This window comes from Mytilus trossulus, chromosome 12 (genome assembly GCF_036588685.1).
Source record: "Mytilus trossulus isolate FHL-02 chromosome 12, PNRI_Mtr1.1.1.hap1, whole genome shotgun sequence".
Taxonomy (NCBI): Eukaryota; Metazoa; Mollusca; class Bivalvia; order Mytilida; family Mytilidae; genus Mytilus; species Mytilus trossulus.
In genome coordinates this window covers 6792509-6815393 of record NC_086384.1, presented here as the reverse complement: position 1 = coordinate 6815393, position 22885 = coordinate 6792509, and the positions used below count along the sequence as shown (strand labels likewise).

The 22885-nt window shown below is 32.2% G+C and overlaps 2 long non-coding RNA genes across 2 annotated transcripts; both read left to right on the top strand.

Annotated features, from left to right (window-relative positions):
• Nucleotides 1-679: 679 nt before the first annotated feature.
• LOC134693710 (uncharacterized) lies at nucleotides 680-2840 on the top strand. The gene is made up of 3 exons (XR_010102448.1): nucleotides 680-909; nucleotides 1976-2054; nucleotides 2555-2840. It is a non-coding gene; the product is annotated as an uncharacterized LOC134693710 (long non-coding RNA).
• Nucleotides 2841-17375: 14535 nt separating this feature from the next.
• On the top strand, nucleotides 17376-21705 carry LOC134693830 (uncharacterized). Its single transcript, XR_010102491.1, has 3 exons — nucleotides 17376-17445; nucleotides 18740-18825; nucleotides 21592-21705. It is a non-coding gene; the product is annotated as an uncharacterized LOC134693830 (long non-coding RNA).
• The last annotated feature ends 1180 nt before the right edge of the window (nucleotides 21706-22885 follow it).

Sequence of the window (22885 nt, the reverse complement as noted above, 5' to 3'; positions counted from 1 at the left end):
TTACTACATGTACATGGTCTTGTGTTTCCATGGTTCAATTGAAAATGACTAGAACTCGAAATGATCGTAGTATGATCGTAGTCAAGTCGTGAGAAGAGCGTGATGAGGACGACATGACCGTAATGGAATCGTACTTTGGTCTCAAACAGCGTGGTATAAACGTGGTACAGTCGTAGTAGAAGCTTGGTTGGGTCGCGGTGAAAACGTGATGGTCGTAGTGAGTTCGTACCAACGCCACTGAGATATCGTAGCGCAGTCTCTCCGACTAGAACCGCGCTTTTGCAACGCTCTCGATACGATGGTACAGCGACCTTTGTGATCTTACCACGACCTAACTCCGCTCTCACTACGCTTCTTCTACGACCTAATGTTGCCACGATCACCCCACGATGGTTTTGAACATGTTCAAAGTCGGCAACGCTCATCACGATCATGAAACCTCACCAAGACCATACCACGACCATACCACGACCGTACCACGACCTTGCTGCGATCTTCACGATCGCACTACGATCGTCAAAATTTGCATTTTTTTCCGAGATCTTAGTGCGATCGTGGCCTAGTGTGACTGCGGTATTTAAAGGTTTATAAAACTATTAATGAGTCCTATATATTCAGATAGTAATAGAATGAGGCAGTGTCAAATTGCTGTTATAACTGATCTGTATTTTGTAGAGTAAACTGGTCCGTTAAAGCACTATTCTCAAATGCCAAAGACTTTATCTTATCCACCAACTTTCATACATAGGATAACGTCTTCAATGGTAACAGAGTTAACAACTCCAATGGTAACAGAGATTACAACTCCAATGAAGACAGAACTTTCATCACCAATGTTTCCAGGATCCTCTGAGATTGTTACTATTGCTAAAACGTGCGACGAGGATACATTAGACTTTTCAGTTTCAGGTAAATGAAACACATTTCAGTCCGGGTATATACGTTATACCTGTGCATGAAATATTTTATCACGTAGACTCTTGGATGAGGTTTGAGCCTGTAATCTAGTTACCCAGGAACAAAAAAAAAATGTTTTAGAAAGCAAACTAACTTCTATCCTATATTTGAAAGATCACATTTGAGTGAAAACGCAGCGTTGCATTTTTATAGTATGCAGAATGATATATGTAGTATAATATTATTTACGTGTTCACTAAAATGTATAGCCATATGCAGTTTTATGTATGACAAACTAACCATTTTTGTTAATATTAAACACATAGGTTACATTATCAGTAATTCACTTTCTAAGATGTACTGTTCACAGATTTTTATATAGTTTTGGAAGATGAAGTGATTAACAGTAAAACATTGAAAATCATGTAACGTATGCATTAATTTCCGTCCAAACACCAACTGATATGTATTTTCCCCATACTAGATTGGAAGTTTAACTATGTTAAAATCTCATTAATCGAATAACAATAAACAAATCAATGTAACAAAAAAAACCAGCGGAAACCGCACGAACTTCATAAGATGCGACGACAGGGTGAGTGTCTCATATAAGTTCGGAAACACTAAAAAATACTTTCGAAGGCATTCATACCAAATGTCTTAACGAGTACAGTGACAAGGGAATGTAAGCGTTCTTGTTGCAATTTTATGTTCTTTATCGAATTATTGATAAATTGGATTTTGATATTCAAACATCAAAATATCGAATAAATAAAAGCTTGGTTGATATTACTCGTTTTATTCTAGATATCAGCAATACCAACGCCGATGTAGTACAAACCCATATAAAAAAGATAGCCGATTGACATAAAAGAACAGTAGGCAAATGTATCCTCTTCCGTATACTACACCTAATTCATACCAGTAGCAATTGTTACGATATGTCAAGGCACTTGGGTCAAACCAAATAACAGGGCATTTCATTTTAACTCTCTGGATTGTCTGTTATTCGGTAGGACAATATTTCAAAATTCAGAGATCGTCTTATCTAAATGAGTCATTGTTTCTTTTTTTCCAGTTGAAGTCTTTGCAGCCACATTGACTTCTTAATTATTGTTTATGAATTTTATCATCGTTATATTAGTTATCTACTTTAGGTGAGTTAGTTCTTTTGAAAGATGATATATTCTCTTTGGTAAGGATAATTATTATTAAACCGACATGCATGAGACAATGTCCACTAGTTTGCTGCTTTATAACACAGATACATGTAAATGATGAGAAAAAACAATTCAAGTGCCATGGAAGTCAAATTCTTTAATTTGCGTTTTTTTTTCAATTTCAAAACTGATCATTAAAATTCTACATTGCATGAGATGTATTTTAGACGTAATTAACTTTACTAAGCAACACGAACCTCATCAAAAGCTGGAATAGAAAATAATACATAAGATTTTGTTTCACAAGCAAATTGTAAAAGGACTCAATACATTCATAGATTTTATTTTCAAAAGTTAAATACAAAAGTAAACGTATTTTACTATCCATTTGGGCAGCTATACACACGTATTGTCCAGCACCTTGCTGTATTTGGTTACGTTACTTTTATTCGTAATGGTTGTTTTACTATGTTCTAACGTTTAAGTTATGTTTACAGATCAAAACTAGGATTGTTAAAGTCTGATGTAACACAGAATTCCATCAACACAGTGGAACACAACCGATATCTGGCCTTCAATAGAGAAACTATTGCTGAACCAGGATATTCCAGCCTTAGAATACCTGATTATCTTGAACTGTACTGATGTCATTATTTGTGACATTTGATTTATTTGAAATAATTGAGGAGGCAAATGAAAAATATCCGTTTAATTTAAGACTTTTTGTATCATGATCGTTAACACGTATGATTGCAATTAAATTTCCCTTTACTCAGCAAAAGAATAAACTTAATAAAACTATTATAAAAAATCCAGATGAGACATCAAATTACCATATTTCAAAACCTTACCCGTTTTTTTCTATTTTAAAGGAAAATCGAAATCTGGCATCTACATCTTGTACATGTTAAACAGTGCACCTCATTATGTGCATGCGCACTGATTTTTAAGTGTATGTGCATGCGCACTGATTTTTAAGTTTATGTGCATGCGCACTGATTTTTAAGTTTATGTGCCTGATACGGGACGGACGGATGGATAAACGGATACATGAAAACAGAATGTCCATATAATATTAAAAACGGTGCATTAAAGTCGACAACATTTCGGAGTAGAAAAGGGAATCGTATGAATTCCAAAATGGCTCAGCATTACCTAGGCAGGTCGCATGAATCCGCATTCACAACAAGTGTTAAGCTAATAATATTTTATTTTTTTTAAATATGAACACGAAAAAAACCAGGTAGTAATGTAAGATTTGTGACACTAAAGAGCAATCAAAAGCTGCAATTTGAGTAAAAACAGATAACAACATGCCAAACAAACACAATTTGAAAAGACAAACGGTATTCAGCAAAACCCTGCTCAAAACCATTAAGAATAGAAATAAAACTAAAACCCATACCCTCAAGAATGGTTGATTTTTGTCTCATTTGTAGATTAGTAAAGGAAATATTGTAGCGATAAACAAATTTTGGATAGTGGTCGATTGGTCGATTGGTCGATTTATTGTTGTGTTCTTAAAGTCCAGTGGCAGTTATATGAATATACATAATCAGTAAGAAAATAAAGAAACATCTGCATTATATATGATATGTAAGGTCGTCGACTTAGAAGAAGGACAAGAAACATGGACTGCCACTCAAAACTAGGGGTATGTTGGATAAGTGCAGCAACTCTGACTTACAACAAGCCGCCTGCCGACCTTGAAGAGTGGTGGTGATCAAACACCTTGTAGATAATTGAAGTCATTCCTCGTCTCTACCTTTAAGTAGTTTTGAAGATGAAAATACATCTGTAAGTAAGCTCTTATAATGAAACCACTTTCCATCTGATAACCTAGAAGTAGTTATGAAGTTGAGAATACCTGTGTTAGTAAACTCTTATAATGAGAACACTTTCCTTCTCATTACCTTAAATTAGGTTTGAAGTTGAAAATACCACAATTAGTAACCCTATATAATTAACAAGCTAGTGAATTATACGTCTCTTTAAAGCTCCATATGTTTTGTGATATGTAGGTTATCGTTGAAGACCAGGCGTTTATGATTCACTGATTTCTTTTGTTCTTAATATACATTTTTTTTCTTATTGTGTTTATCCATATTTTATTGTGCCTTCAGATTACAATAAACAGATGAAAGCTCGTATTTGTTTTGCATGTCATTAATAAACGGATTTAGTCAGTGAATGGTTATTTGCTCTTCCTTCGGTATACTGCAAACATGAGTGATCATGAGTATTCTAGTTGTATAGATGATCAAGTTTAAACTCAAACATTAACAAACACTACAATTTTATAGGTAAAACATAGTTAAAACGTGAAATCTGTTCTTTATGCATGCACTCTGAAATTAGTGCTTTAGATTGAGATACACTCATAAACAAAACAGAAATACTAAAGACTCACAAGTTTATGAATTGCTAGGTTAAATTACAATATATGTTTTTTTTAATGATGCATATGTGTCATGAACACTTTAAATTAAAGAGTTAGTCAGTGCCGGTAAAGTGTTTCAGAAAAAAGAAACATCGAATTCCACATGCCTATAGGTCAACATCAAAACTTTTTTTCATTTAATATCATTTTCCTATTTCTTATGCACATGCAAGATACATTTTACATGTTTTAAGTTCTATCATAAAATAGAATAAATGTTATATAATTATATTGCATACAATTCTCTTCTAAAAGCTGTTTGTTGTTTTTAAATGTGTCTATAAATTATAGGAACCAGTATTTGACTAATGTTCAAATTTTGCAAACCTCTTTAAACTACATAAAAAAAAAGATTACCAAACAAAATCTAGGCAAACCGAATGATCTCCAAGCAGAGAGAAGGAGGTTGGGTCAATAAGGTAACATTATGCTGATACGTGTGTATATACCAGTGGTAGAATACCCATACAATGCAAATGTCACAATAAGACACATAACAAAGTTCATATATATATAGATCATAACATGGCATTTTTTCATATCAGACCCCTTATCAGCCCTAGGTCATGATATCAGCCCGAGAGCCGACAGGAGAAGACATACAGACAAAAACTATTTTTTTCAACTTTTAAAAAATGCATTTGTTGTAATATTTGCTTTGCATTTTTTAATAATATATTTTCCTGATTACAAATTTTCTATTTATCCAACTTTGTTGTGTTTTACAAAAAAAAAAAAAAAAAAACCTGTACCATTGAGGTGTATTTTCCGGAATTTGCCGAATGACGTCGAAATGTCATGCGATAACGTTACAGAGAGCATGCGATAATAACCGGAAGCAGTTGATATAAAACGCAAGCAGTTGATATAAACCGGAAGCATTTGATAACAAAAGTCATATCACACGGCTGAAGCAGTTCTTTAAATTAAATGAATAAATATATGTACATATTAGTTGTATCATGGAGTACAATTATTTTCTATAAGTATGTGATAAATTTAGATATCAGACACCTATTCGTATGTCAAAATACTGTTGAGTTCAGACACATTCATATCGTATCGACCAACCAATTTGTGATGGTGACTGCGTCTTTGTGCATTTGTGCATTTACAGCTTATCGATCTCATGTTTTGAAGATGGAATTGAATGCAAAACCAATCATATCGATAAAAAGCATTTGTTGTGGCCATTATTAATCGTCATATTACAAGAAAAGTATGCATGCAAATATATTAAAAATTATGAATTTTCAGCTTATATGAGTATCATTTTTTGATTTAGTTAAAGAATAAAAATGCATGAAGTACCGTTGAACTACCATATACATATGCGCATAGCAATATAAAGAAGCTTATTGTTTCTGAAAAGTAAATACTGTTGTAGAAAATAGTATAATATGCAGAATTTATCCAAACACGGTATAAATTTTCAACTGATAAAAGGCAAGACATGGTTAAAAAAATCCTGATAAAAAACAATATGCATGCAACATCCACCTCAAATATCCGTCATTAATCAAATTTTCTTTTCTTATTAAATAAATATATTGTGGGTTTTTGTGGACTAATAAGATATGAAAAAGAATACTCTTTTCCTAGCAAAAAAAACTTTTCTGAACAGGGGAATATATGCAGAGTTAAACACATCAATTCAAACGGAAACGGGCACGTTTTGTAGATGGTTGATAGTCTGGTAATTAGAGTATGCATAATAAACATGATAAATCCATTGATATGTTATCTCTTTTTTAATAATGTTTTCACAAAATCCTATAATTGTGCAATTATTTTCACTATTATGAATAAATGTGATCACAACCCCCCAAAATTAGTTTCATAACAATACACATTAAAAATAAAACTGAAGTCACAATAAATCTAAGTGTCATGCTAATGAACAAATCTGACAAAAACTGAAATTCATGTCGCATCATGTTAAGCATGTAGAACTGAAGATAAAGTTCACGTTGAAGACCATGTTGTAAGGAAAAATCCCATGACACAGGTACCATCCAGTAGTTTGTGTTGGCTATAGTAAAGCTGAAGTGTAGCATTCAGTACACACACAAACTATGAAATTTGATAACGCCAATTAGTCGTTTTCACAAGTACATGCATTGACAAATATTCAAATAGCAAAATCTATAAAAGTAATATGTCCATTTTTATTACAACTACATATAAATTATTCAAAACAAAAACATATTTTTGTACTGTTCAACAAATTTTGCCGACAAGGAAAATTATTAATCAGCATTATTATTATTCACAAATGTGTTACAGAACATGTAATCTCAGCTGTATATATTTTCCTATGCAATTTCCGTGACAAAATTCCGATAAATTCATTGACATTTAAAGGTATTTTACTTGTACTTTTATTAGTCCAGTTGATTTGTGTAGATTTTTGACAAAATTGCTCAGATTGTGGTAAAAACATGACATTTGGCATAGTAATAGTATATGTCATGGACAACATTTTAAGCTATGGACTCACTCTGAAAGTCGAAAATGGCGGGAGAGGCGGCCATTTTAAAATGGCGGCCGTTTGATCTCTACAAATTTATAAAAAAAATCATGAAAATGATATTAGAGAAGATATTGATATGAAACCTAGTTAGTAGAATAACAGTACTGATTCCAATTGTCTGGTTGAACAACAGTTTTTAAAATATTACCCATATTGAAAGGTGGCCATCTTGAAAAATTTTGAAATTTTAAAGCCCAAATAGGTAGTCATTATTCGATAAAAATTTAAAAAAAAAGGCATTACATGTACATTGACAAACATATACAAATAATTGTTTGAGCTATATAAACAGGACAAAAAGCGAGCATATCCCCCTCCCCCTTTCGATGTTTTCTTCTGTTTTGCAGCGGGTACAAATAACTGTATATTTTCCGACAATGTACTTTTATTGTTTTTATCGAAAAGTTCACACCCAACACTTGAAACTTGAGTTGTTAAAATTTGAATCATGGTCTTTAATGCTTAAAAGTAATCGACATAGTTAAAACACGGACCACGAAAAGGATATTAAAATGATCTATTACGATAAAAGCAATATTCATACTACCGCTTGTTCAACATAGAATAACAGGAGAAATTTATTTTAAGTACAACTAAAGCAAAACAAGATTTGTATACCTGTCATTTATAAAAGTTGGCTGATTATAGGATAATTTGTTTTGTTGATATTGGTGAAGGTGGTGCATTGTACCTATAAAGTACTTTGAAATGTCTATTGATTTGTTTGAGTTTTGTCACGTTGTACAACTGGAAATATTTACATGTAATCAATAGAATTTTTAAATGTTCTGTAACATATGTGTGAATAATTATGATAAAAAAATAAATTATTAACTTTCTTTTTCTGCAAAATTTGTTGGAAAAGTACAATGCGTAGTGTTTATATGAAACAACTTTCAAAAACCTTGATTGCAGACATAATGAGTTTCATATCATACAAGTAATGTTATAAGAACATCAACTGCTCAAATGATCTCAATTGACGCTAAAAATATCTCACAATAAATGAAATGTACATGTTTTGTCAAACCACAATCTGTCTATCATATTCTGTCACAATGTCCAGAAAAGCGTTTTAGACGCAAGAAACTATTAAACGTGTTGTTTTCAATTTTTTCTCTCCACATGTACACAAAGTAGTACAACTTAATACTGCCTTTACACATTTGTATTTCCTTGGTAACCGTGTTAACTTTGACTAATTAGTTAAACGCTTGCTGCAGGAAAGTATTATTTAGTCATATGGTACATGCATCACAGATGACAAGGACTGTCATATGAGGACTTCATATATTGGTTGTTTGGAAGCCATCTTGAATGATGGCCATTTACAAACATGAATTTCCAATATATCATTATTCGCTATTTCTATTAATTCACTGTTTTCATTCATACTTTATTGTTACTTTATATAGGATATTCACAAAGTGGTCAGATAAGGCATGCACATGTTTACGAATTTTGAAATTTTAAAGCCCAAATAGGTAGTCATTATTCGATAAAAATAAAAAAAAAAAAGGCATTACATGTACATTGACAAACATATACAAATAATTGTTTGAGCTATATAAACAGGACAAAAAGCGAGCATATCCCCCTCCCCCTTTCGGTGTTTTCTTCTGTTTTGCAGCGGGTACAAATAACTGTATATTTTCCGACAATGTACTTTTATTGTTTTTATCGAAAAGTTCACACCCAACACTTGAAACTTGAGTTGTTAAAATTTGAATCATGGTCTTTAATGCTTAAAAGTAATCGACATAGTTAAAACACGGACCACGAAAAGGATATTAAAATGATCTATTACGATAAAAGCAATATTCATACTACCGCTTGTTCAACATAGAATAACAGGAGAAATTTATTTTACAAGTACAACTAAAGCAAAAAAAGATTTGTATACCTGTCATTTATAAAAGTTGGCTGATTATAGGATAATTTGTTTTGTTGATATTGGTGAAGGTGGTACATTGTACCTATAAAGTACTTAGAAATGTCTATTGATTTGTTTGAGTTTTGTCACGTTGTACAACTGGAAATTTTTACATGTAATCAATAGAATTTTTAAATGTTCTGTAACATATGTGTGAATAATTATGATAAAAAAATAAATTATTAACTTTCTTTTTCTGCAAAATTTGTTGAAAAAGTACAATGCGTAGTGTTTATATGAAACAACTTTCAAAAACCTTGATTGCAGACATAATGAGTTTCATATCATACAAGTAATGTTATAAGAACATCAACTGCTCAAATGATCTCAATTGACGCTAAAAATATCTCACAATAAATGAAATGTACATGTTTTGTTAAACCACAATCTGTCTATCATATTCTGTCACAATGTCCAGAAAAGCGTTTCAGACGCAAGAAACTATTAAACGTGTTGTTTTCAATTTTTTCTCTCCACATGTACACAAAGTAGTACAACTTAACACTGCCTTTACACATTTGTATTTCCTTGGTAACCGTGTTAACTTTGACTAATTAGTTAAACGCTTGCTGCAGGAAAGTATTATTTAGTCCTATGGTACATGCATCACAGATGACAAGGACTGTCATATGAGGACTTCATATATTGGTTGTTTGGAAGCCATCTTGAATGATGGCCATTTACAAACATGAATTTCCAATATATCATTATTCGCTATTTCTATCAATTCACTGTTTTCATTCATACTTTATTGTTACTTTATATAGGATATTCACAAAGTGGTCAGATAAGGCATGCACATGTTTACAAAATAAAGATATCAATATCAGAATTACTGTTACTTACAAGTTTGCCTAAGTAATTTTCTAAAACAGAAATTACGTATATATGATATAATGTATGACTGAAAGTTGTTGTTGGAAAGGATCAAAATTGTAGATTTCGAAAACACTGGAGCTGGATATCAGAAGACGCTAATGCACGAATAGACTAGATGAATGTGTGAAACGGCAAGAAAGGACATGTGACGATTTGCCATGTCAACAGAACAGACACAGACATTTGAGCAGTCAATTACTCCTTTGATGCAAGTAACGAAGATGTTGGGTCATGAATTGGTTTTCCTTTCGCTCAATTTGAAACAGTTGAATGAAGGCTATGAAACTGCAGAAGCATTCCAGAATAACAAAGCAATATGGCACAAATCCTGTCAAAACAAAATTCAGACCTCAAAATAATTAATCAGTAAAAGTGAAAACATACATCTGATATTGAAGATAAGTTGCCAATTGAAAGAAAACAATGAGAAATCAGACACTAGCTGTAAAGTGGTACTGAATCAACACAAAAACAATGACAGCAATGTATTTTTTCTGTGATGATGTATCTGAAGATCTCTATGATACATCAACATTTTCAAATCGGCAAAAATAAGGCATGACTGTGCACCTGTACTACAAGACATCTTCTCTTAGCCAAAGTAAGTGCTGAAGATTTAAATCACTAGTATCCTTCTTGATAATTGATAAAACTTGACAACATAGCAAATAGGCAGACACAGAAAGAAAGCCAGGAATCTTTTATCCTTGGAGTTGTGTTTCCAAAATAAAAAATACATTTACGGCACACGGTTTGCAAGAGATAGTGTACCAATCTCCAAGCTTGCAGATCACGCTAAATTCTACAGTGAACGCCTTGAACAATTTGCAGTTATCATGTTAGGAAGAACTGAAACAATGCATCTACCAAAATTGAAATGTAGCTGCCATGGGATATATGCATGCCTACAAGCAAGGTAAATTAGTTCTCTTGATTTTAAACGAAGGTATTCGTGAAGCTCCGAAACAGACCTCATAATAAAAGGGTAAGATGAAGGCATCACCATATACATAGCAGTCAAAATATGTATGCTAGATACTAAGAATAGCTTTACCGGGACACTCAATAACAGCCGTTAACACGAATCAGTTCAACAGACATAAGTTTCCTTAGTAAGAATGATACAGGATGGCCAAAAATAAAGACACAGTCCTGTAATATCCTTGAGTGACAGACAACACTAACAATTTCTCGGCAATAATAGTTCAATTGTCTTACTCGTCGTCGAAAGGATACAACTGCAACTTATCAGTCCTCCGCTAGAGAGTAAGATGTCTCAAATATTATGGAACTGATTCAATTTGAATGTCACATTGAATGTCCCTGCCTTTTTATAGTAGCAAGCATTGCTCTTCAAAATATTTTAGTTACTTTGACTATGGAGAGACCTTCAACATCACGACTATAAGACATGGCCTGTTTCAGAACTTCCCCAGCATATTCGTTGAAAATCCGGAGAAAGACGCAACCTTTCATGTATGCTTGCATATTACCGATGGCAGGTAGTATTCAATTTTTCAAAAGTGTTGTATTAGTTATTCCTTCCATGACAACTTATATTTACTAAACGTTTACTGTACAATTCACTGATATCAGCAATTTCAAATAATGAAAAATTATCTGTTCCAGACTGTGAACAGTCACTGTATTCTTCATTTTAGCAAGCCCCATTCCAGGTTCTTGACTTTCTTTCTGTGTCTCGAATTCTGTCTGATGGCCTTGTCGTACAGTTTCAAAAAACAGTTAGCATGGTATCTGCTCCTGAAATATTAATCTCCAGCACTGAGTCTTGCTTAAAGAACAGCAGTGGTTAGTAGTTCAAGTGACAGTCACATACTCTATTGTAGATTATAATTGTCAATGTTTCATGATGATAGTCAGATACCCCATCACAAAGAAAGAAAAAAAGCCCTGCAATCATTGTTCTTGTTGATTCATCACAACTGTGACTGGTTATTTTACTGGTATTTCAATCCGTGACTCATCTTAGACTTTTTTCCTGAATATTTTGATCTTAAGATATGCTTTGACAGGATTTGCACCTTTTGCCTTGTGATTCTTGAGTGTTTCTCCCATAACATGGCCTTCATCAACATGGAACAATTGTATGCTTTAAAAAAATGACTGATTTCCAGCGCAAATGTCTATGTCTGCTCTTTTTGTATTTGCTTGGCATAGCAAAATCATCACGTGTCCTCTCTTGGCGTTACAGAATTCTTTCCAGTCTATTTATTTATTAGTTTTTTTCAGCTCCGTCCGTAACTGTGCCTTACATGCTTAACTGCAAGTACAAGAATTTACGTATTTCTTTAGATACATTTATTTTGTCCACATATGCATGCCTTATTTGAGCACTTGGTGAATATATTCTTTATGAATAACAAGTCATAAATTAAAAACCAATTGTTCAGAGAACAATTGAAAGTCTTTCCACACCAAAGAAATTTGGATAAGAAGGAATTTTTCATACTGATGCGATAAATGATGGTTTAATTATCTTTTTGGGTGATATAAGGGAGATAATATGCTACTTCCGGAGAAATTAATGTCACTTCCGGTCTCATATGATAGCTTCTTCCACACTGATTCCAAAAATATATAGTTTCTATATACTTTTGTATGTAGAATGGCAGATAATTAGCCACTTCCGGTTTGTTGGAAGTCATTTTCAGTCTTCAGTAATCTGTTTATGTATCTATATGACAAAATATATGGATTCTGAGTACTTTTTGTGAAAAAATTGCAAAAAAAGCTACTTCCGGTTTTCTATAGGTCACTTCCGGTAGCCATTTTTAGAGGTCATTTGTCACTTAACCTTTTGTATAAGGTCAAATGTCTTTATAATGAACTTACTTGAAGTTATAATCAAATAACCTCATATCAAGAAATTTCAGGGGCAACAACTCCTATAAAATGCAATTTAATTGTATAAGACTAAATGTAGCATATCTTCATTACTATTAAGCAGACATTTTGCATTTGTTCTTTTATATGTATCTCTCAAAGTGAGGGAGAAAATGCAAAAACAAGTAAAAGTCACAATTGAGAATTTGATCTTGACCTTAAACCTTGACCTCATTTTCTAAGTTAAGACCTAGGGGACTCAAATAAAAACATTCCAGGGTTATACAGTTAATTGTTTATGAGTTAAATAAACATACTGACAAATTTGTTCTGTAAAGGTAGATAACTCCTATAAAATTTCATCGAGTCGCTTCGATCCAAATTAGCCAAAAATTCCTGAGGATTTGACGAACAATGTGTAAAAAGAATTTTGTCGATATCTTTTTTTGTTACGAAGGAGATGCACACAGATGATAAACAGTGAATAGGGAGATAACTCTCACAAAGAAAATGGTTCGGCCTAGCAGGGTGAAATTTAAAAGCGCATAAACTATACAATACAATATGAAAAATATCTAAGCGACATATTGCGAAACAAACATTTATCGCAAGAACAAAATTTGGCGGAAAAAAAAATAATAATCAGAAGAAAAACAATAAGTCTTTCCACAGAAAAGTGGAAAGACTTAATAATAATAATAATAAATAAAAACCAATTGTTCAGAGAACAATTGAAGGTCTTTCCACAAGTAAAGATCAATTTTGATATTGATATAGGAAAAATCAGTTAATAATGTTAGTTACTATGGCTTTATGATGTATTTATATGAATTTAAAGCAAAGGTCAAAATCTAGAACGTCCTATTAACCTATGACCTTGACCTCAATTCCAAAGTCACAAACCAAGGACCTCAAATCAAAGGACTATAGGTCTTATTTATATTTGGTTAATGAGTTATATCACTATACGTGTATTTCTAAATACAAGAGGGGAGAAAACTCCCTTTTACGTTCAACGTACCCTTGCAATCAAAATTTACGTGTAACAACATGTCACAACAAACAATTTAGTTAAAATAATTTGTCTTATCTTATACAGTCTCTGGAAATAAGAGAGAATAAGCTAAATTCAAAAATTAGAATATGACCTTGACCTTTGACCTTGACCTAATTTTCTAAGTCAGGACCCAAGGGACTCAAATAAAAACAGTCAAGGGTTATACGGTTAACGGTTTATGAGTTAAAAAATCATACCGACAAATTTATTCCGTAAAGGTAGATAACTCCTATAAAATTTAATCAAATCACTTCAATCCAAATTAGCCAAAAATTCCTGAGGATGTAACGAACAATTTGTAAAGGTAGCAATACACAGTAAGGAAAAAAACTTGAAATTGACACTCATAATTTTTAAACACCCTCTTTCCCCTCCTGTCTAACAAAGAAGGCTTTATATGTGTGTTATGCATGTATATACTTGTAGAAAGAAAATCTTCCATAGATTTGATTTCTAATGGTCATAAGGGTGAAATATAATCTCTTTTTGGTGTAACCATGGCAACAATCTGCATTTCTTTGATACAAAATATAGCAGAAAAGGGGGGGGGGGGGGGGACATGTCACAAAAGTCTCCAAAATTTGGTCTAAAGGAAAATTTCAATGAATTACAGTGATACCTTTCATGAATCCAGAGGTTTATATCTATCAAGTGGTCCCAAAAAAATCATATGCTTTTTACTGCTCGTTTTTCCATAAAATTGAATTGAAAAGATCGAGCGCAAAATCTTTATTGATAAACACTACCATAATTTATGGACCTATGAACGGTACGGATAGGAAAATACGGACTGTCAATCATAGAAATAGCCTATAAAACATGTTAAAATCAGTCTAAATGTTCATATAAACCCACTAAGAAGGCTTAATAATTCTTCAATTATCTAAAAATCTATTTTATTGTACAAAAACTTTCATATCTAAAAAATTCACAGGGGCCATAATGCGAAACTTAACTTCTAACTGTGTATTGCTACCAAAAGGAATTTTGTAGCTATCTTTTTTTGTTACAAAGGAGATGCACACAGATGATAAACAGTGAATAGGGAGATAACTCTTACAAAGAAAATGGTTCCCCTTAGCAGGGTGAAATTTAAAAGCGCATAAACTATACGATACCATATTAGAAATATCTAAGCGACATATTGCGAAACAAACATTTATAGCAAGAACAAAATTTGGCGGAAAAAAAAATAAATAATAATAATCAGAACAAATACAATAGGTCTTTCCACAGAAAAGTGGAAAGACTTAATAAATGATTATAGCAATACTAGTTGTAAATGTATAAAAAACTTAGTATAAATTCAAATAACAATTAAGGAAAGCGATTAACGATGTATAGGAAATTTACGTTTTCAAAATGGCAACCATTGAAGATGGCCACTTATACTTCAATAGTACAATTGATAGTCTTTGTCATTAGAATATACGAAAGGTTATCAAAATTGGTAAAATAATATATATATATATTTTTTTTTTAATAATTTTTATTAATTTTTTGGAGACAATTTCAAAATGGCCGCCCAGAGCCGCCATTTTTATCTTCTGAATTGGGTCCGTAGCTATAAATGATAGCTATGCCCTCAACTAACACTCTGCAAAGTTTGATGCTTTTACCACAATCTGAACAATTGTTTCACAAATCGACTGGACTATATAGTTTACTACATGTACTATAATGTACAGTTTATGCAGAATTTTAAAAGTTCAATACCTGTACAGCTACTTTATGCGGGGTATTTGCATGGCAATCAAATCATACCTTTTTTTGTTAAAGTAATATTGTTATTTGCAGGATTATTTGAAATCTCCCAAAAGTACTCATGATGATTGATATACAGTATGATTTCTTAAGGCCAAAAATAAGGACAAATAAAGACAAAATGAAATATTGTATTAACCATAGAATCAACCTTGTCCACAGTAATTCGTATAATGTAAAATAACAGCCCAATAATGTTACATCTGTATATTTGCGGAAGCAAATTGTCGTTTTTCCCCGGCTGGGATTCGAACTCATGCTACTGAGATATCGTGGCATCAAATCGTCTTGCAATATATGCCCGGCGCGCTTGACCACTCGACAACCTAGGCTCGACAAAACTCAAGTTTTCGGTGAACGGGTGTTACCTTTCCTCGTCGGTTCTTATCTAGCGTCGTAACACAGTACATGATATATAAGGCATGAAAATGGAATATACAGATCAGCTGAATAAGAATGCAGTCACAGAAATACTTATATTAAAAGTACGTCTGAACCAGTGACAACTCTATTTCAGATTGTATTCATCGGATCACCAGTGATGGTTATACAAGGCTTAAAGCACATTCTAAATATATTATTGGTCTGAATAACATATATAATATGTCTAAATAACATATATTACTAACAAATGAAACAGGCATGGCTATAACATGATATTAACCTCAGAAAGTGTCGTTTATTATATATTAGGTTTCATCCATATTAAAAGACCTTTGTCCAAATGTCGTGTATATAGAGACACATATGATAAAAAAATAAACAACAAAAAAAAACCAACAAATTTTGTTAACAGTTAAGAATGTTCTTATATGAAGGCACCAAACGTCATGCATATTCGAAGTCATAAAGAATGGCAATACATGTACAAATGTATATGTTTGTTAAGATAACTATGTCAGATACCTTGTAGACTATGATAAACAGCTGAGATTCAAAGCACTATAGACAAATATATGATAAACATGATAATCGTGTCAGATGAACTATTTTTATCACATGAGATTCACAACATGTTAAATTTATATATGATAGATACAATTATAATGTCAAGTAGACTATTCTCATCGGATGAATTTCAAAATATAGTAAATATATATATGATAAACATGATTTTCGTGTCCGATAGACTATTCTTAGATGTTAAATATATACATAAATGATACAATTATAATTTTAAATAGACTATTCTTCATGTTCTTATCAGATGGATTTCACAATATAGTAAATATATTTATTATGATAAACACGATTATCGAGTCAGATAGACATATTTATCAGATTGGATTCACGACATGGTAAATATCTTTAATATCATTCGAAAAATCTCCTAAAGAGTAAAATCACAAAAATACTGAACTCCGTGGAAAATTCAAAACGGAAAGTCCCTAATCAAAATCAAAAGCTCAAACACATCAAATGAATGGACAACAACTGTCCTATTCCGGACTTGGTACAGACAATTTCTTACGTAGAAAAGAGTGGATTAATTAGATATAGGAAAATGTAGTGTTAGTGCCAATTAAACCTTGTTTTATACCTTGTTATATTATCCAGGTGGTGATAGTGGTCAATACTGGAAAGAAGGATATTAGTAATAATAAAAAAAAAATGAACACAAACAAAGATGCGGAGACCAAACACCTAGATTTCATACTATCACATATGGTCATCTTTAAATGTAATAAGCAGTACAAAGAATAATGTGTTCGAATATAATCATAATATTATTCAATAAATCATGCATATCATGTAACTGCCTACATAATTACAAAATTTGCAAAAAAAGCATTTAAGATATCAACGTGGCATTCAAAAATATGTTACAAAATATGAATACATTAACTGTTAACATGACTATAAAAAGAATGTTGTTCCCTGTCCGTTACAAGTTCCCACAAGAGCAGATTCGTCAGTTTATGAAAGTTTTAAGACCAGGTAAGTGAAAAGTATTATTATAGAATAGATCAAAAGATTCAAGGCGCGGCATGAACAGAGCTAACTATTATAGACTTTGAATAGTTGTTCATGCATCAAATGATCATGCAATAAAATCTTATGGTAGTTCACTTTGAGCGACGTTTGTGGCATTATATATATTGTTACCTCTTCTTCTAATGCAGCTAAATTGAATTCGTTGATAATGAATGTTAAATAACCGATTAAAACAAACATTGCGATTGGTCTGTCTTCATTAATAACGATTTGGTTCAAACAAAACCTGTAGAGCGAATTTTACATAACACAAAGTTATTTTATTGACAAATAAATCACACACTGTAATGTTTAGGATGTTGTTTTTCATGGTTTATTGAAATGAGTATGTATTTATTAGCTGACTAGAAGCACACACATGCGATTCAATACGAAATATCCGAAATGTGTCATTATTCATGAAGTATTGTCACCTCCTTTTGGACAATATTTAAAAAATAATTTGAATCGAAATGAAAGTGATATTTCTTTTCTATAATCAAACTTCCGGTCAAGGTAGATAATGATACGGATTAAATAAAGTTAGGTTGTGTTTTGCTGCAAAAAAATCAGAACGGAAAATCCCTTATCAAATGGTAAAGTCAAAAGATAAATCACATCAAACTAATAGAAAACACCTGTCATATTCCTGACTCGGTACATGCATTTCCTTATGTATAAAACGGTAGGTTAAACCTGGTTTTATAGCTAGCAAAATCTATCTCATTTATTTTGTGCTTTTTAACTTCAAAATTTGCTTGGAGTGCCTGTTTTTTAAATCGTAGACAGCTACGGTAACCCATATTTTTAACAAAATAAGACAACAATATTGATGCCCAACATCCTCTTGTTACAGACCGTAATACGACTCATAGAAGCAGACATAAGTTGTGTTAGAAATTAAAAAAGGTTAATCAAATATTGTTTGTTTTCATTTCCAAATATACAATTCATGGTTTCAATCAATTAATTTAGTTTTTACATAAAAAGATTTCTAGTTGGTGATAGTGTGCCAACATGATTTTATTGTAAAACAGAAAAACTTCCTCCGTCCGAAGCGCATGTCCGGATTTACCTTGATCCAGAACGCTCAAAGTTGAATAGTTGTCACCTTCTCACGTATGTTTCACTATTTGATATAGTCGAGTTTGATTTTGTTTTGGTTTTATGGACATTTTTTTATTTATCTTGGATTTTTTTTTGGTTGATACTTTTTTTGCTGAATGAGATAGTAATATAATTATAATTTTTTTTGCAGATACACTAACCAACTATCAATTGCAATGATAATGACTCATATTTTTACCTGCATCTTGTTTGTGTTGATGTGTGGTACAAGTCATGGTAAGCTTTTTCACTAATCACGATTTTAAGTTATCAGATTCTGAAATCCTTATTCTTTGTCTGAATTTATTATAACATCGATTAAAAATGGTCACATGCACATTTTTAATTGAAATATATTGATGATGACATTCAAATTTTGGTCTCTCAGGGTACAATATATGATAAAAGCATACAAAATGGCAGCAATATTGGTAAACACCTATTACACTAATGTTAGTCTTTTATTTAAAGTGCCAATATTTCATAATAAATTATTAATGTGCATGTATTGATTTTGAGTCAATGATGGATATCCTTTCTTTTCTATTTTTAACATATGTTTTATGTAATAAAAATGTTTACTCACATCAATGAGTAATACCAAATATGTATTTTTATGAAAAAAAGTGTATGCCTGTCTCATAAGTTGGTAAACTTGTTTACTAGGGAGCGATTTAAGAGTTTGTAAATTAATTATAAAAAAAAATTTCGACGAATACGCCTTTCCGGTCTCAAAAAGAAATTGAATATTAGCGCTTTAGGTTTGAATTTGGTGGAAAAAATAGACGAACGTCACTTTTGTGGTCACAAAAAACGGTTGCATGTTGTTTTTCAAACAAACATACCTATTTTGTTCCTAGTGTTTAAACAATGATACCAAGTTATAATGTCAATCAAATCCTCATTTGAACATTAAGTTACAAACGGAGGGCCGTATTGTGACCTTTCGAGCATACGTCTGTGGTAACTGGGGAAATTTTTTACAAAAGTTATCACCGCATTAATCAACACTGGCTACATTCATTCTGATAACTGCTAATGAAAATTGAATGCTGGTATGATAAAGAACTTGTAAATCGGTAATAAATCAATTAAACAATTGAAGGCTTAATATGCACTTCAACTGTAAACAATCATAATGTTTAGAAGTGTTAAATAACAGAGCTCACAACATAAGACAAAGCGAGCGAATTTAACGCCGTTGGATTTATGTCCTTGTTCTTAAGCAGCATCTAGGATAAGTTTGTAATGTCTCCCGTTTTGTTTAAAAATACCCTAATGTCACCTTGTGATTTTGATTTTTTTTATAAACCTTAGTTATTAAATGCTTTTACAGAAAAACTGGGTTTAGTCGGGTGTTTTGTTTGCCACCTGTCAGCTAAGCAAACTTTATGGGGTTGTTCATCTAATACCATTGACCTAATTGTTATAATTTACAAATTCTGGTTTATTAAATTGCAATTTATTCTATAAATATAAATGCTTAGCTGTACATGTGTCTGGAACTTTCTAGTTTTAATTAATAAAAAAATATAATCCTTCAATCCCGTACATGTGAAAGGAGTAGGTCCGGTAAGGGCCGATTTTGGCCTCAAATTTCAAGTTCATCTGACGAAAGATTTTAGACACTTTTTAAAAACTTAAGTGTCTATTTCAGTTGATTCAAAAATTTATCTAAAAGAATTTTACTGATTTACTCATTAAAAACTCTCCGATTTTAGCTTAAATATGAAAAATCTATCAAATATGCCCAAAAATGTCACTTTTCAGATGTTTTTGTCAAAAATGAAAGTGGCCGCATCCGTGTTCATCCACAACCTTTATATGTGTTTTGTATTATCATAAAATACAACTTACATTTCAATATTAAGAATAAACACGAATGCAGCCACTTTCATTTAAGACGAAAACCGTCTAAAATTTAACTAAAATGCTAAAATTGTGAAGATTTCAGTTATTTAGCATGACTAATGATGCTGGTAACCGATGTATCTGCATTGTATTGTCAAAAACAGCCCATATGTATGTAGCAGAAGCATTTTACTTCCCAATGAATAACTAAAAGTTTACATTATAACAATTTTGTAAAACTGCTATATTTTGGGGTCAAAAAGGGGGCTTACAGAACCTACTCTATTTATTTTCGTTTGATTACAACTTCTTTAAATTATGGCAGGACACTTATGGGAAACCCAAATTGACATTGAATTTGGTTCTTTGTGATTATATTTAAAGGACAATCTATTGTACTACTGCCATGGCTTTTGTCAGTTTATTTTGTATATTTCGTCTCTCTTTTGATTATTATCTTAAATATTAAGAAAGCGCTAGTAATATCCTGTTGTGTTATGTTATACTTACTTTCCACACAGATATGTTTGTTTAGTCTTTTGAGGGGGATGGGGGATTGGAAAGTCTTTGGTTCTTGGTTTATTTAATAATATTGTTGTTAACACATCTACACAGAAGTTATACTGAAAAAATGCAGTGTATGCATTTAGTGCATACAGCTCGTTTAATGTCTATGAAATTTCGATAACAATTACACATACAAGTATCTAAGATTGAAACTTATTGTTGCATATTTATACCACCTATTCATGTTAAACAAATGCTATAACACTCTACGTTAAAATGCCAGATCTTGAACGGTAAATACGAATGAGAAGTTTTTCTCAATTCCATGGTTTTGCGGAAGACAATTGTTCAAATGTCACCATTTATTTAATATATCAAATATCAATAAGATAACGGTAGGTATTGTTGAATCAATTAAATGACAGTGAGACCTATATTTACTGAGTTTGGCCATACACTGTGATTGATTCATAACAGTAAAGGAACAAGTGGTCATTAACAAGTACAAAAACAAAACAAAACTGATGCCAGCAGAATAAATTTTGCTAGAGATTAAGTTATGAATTTTCGTCATGAAGTACTGAATGTACGGTTATGTTTATGTGTATATTATATATTGTTAAATCCCTTGAAATATTTTTACAGCTGAATTAACAGCGACATTAACCACTGGTGCACACTCGTATGCGGCAAATGAGGTTATCAAATACAACAGAGTTCTATGTTCTGGTAGACCTATTGACGGTACTTACAGTAGCGTTACGGGTATTTATACTGCTGCAAGGGCGGGTCGTTTCTTGGTGTCTGTTACCATGATGTCAGGCCTTGTACCGGCTCACCTTACTCTAAGGCTGAATAATCCTACTACACTTTATGTGTGGCTATATACTGGTACCCCATGGCAAATGGCAACTCAAACTGTCTGCATGAGACTGAGTGCGCAAGATAGGATATCGGTACACATGCAGAACACGCCATCGCAACTCTTTGATGTTTATAACACTTTCACTGTCTATAGGATAGGAGCTTGATTCTAACAAGTATGTACTCCGCCGAATATAGGTTAATGCTGTATTCGCAAAACAATGAGAAAATGATTGTCAAATTTCAACTTTAAATAAAAAGACTTTTTGACACATTAATAGTTCACTTTGCTTATTTTTTTGTATTGCTAGTATGTTGAGAAAATGAACTTTTTGTTTTCGAAAATAACATTCTCACATTATCATGTGGTTATCATGTGACACTCAAAATCTATTTATAACCGTGAGAACAGAAAACTCGAAAGTGCTAACGTGTAGACAGTGTTGGTTTTGTAAGAATTGTTATCTTTAGACAGCTTGTGTACCAAAGTGATATAAAACTTCTACCGCGTCTTTTAATAAAAAGATTAGGTAAGTAAACTCAGATTTTTGGCTGAAATGTGCAAAAAATACGATGACCTTCAGATATTATAACGTCTATTACTTAAACAAATCGAGTAGAATAAAATTGAGAATGGAAATGGGGAATGTGTCAAAGAGACAACAACCCGACCAAATAAAAAACAACAGCAGAAGGTCACCAACAGGTCTTCAATGTAGCGAGAAACTCCCGCACCCGGAGGCGTCCTTCAGCTACACAAATATATACTAGTTCAGTGATAATGAACGCCATACTAATTTCCAAATTGTACACAAGAAACTAATATAAAAATAATACAAGACTAACAAAGGCCAGAGGCTCCTGACTTGGGACAGGCGCAAAAATGCGGCGGGGTTAAACATGTTTGTGAGATCTCAACCCTCCCCCTATACCTCTAACCAATGTAGAAAAATAAACGCATAACAATACGCACATTAACATTCAGTTCAAGATAAGTCCGAGTCTGATGTCAGAAGATGTAACCAAAGAAAATAAACAAAATGACAATAATACATAAATAAGAACAGACTACTAG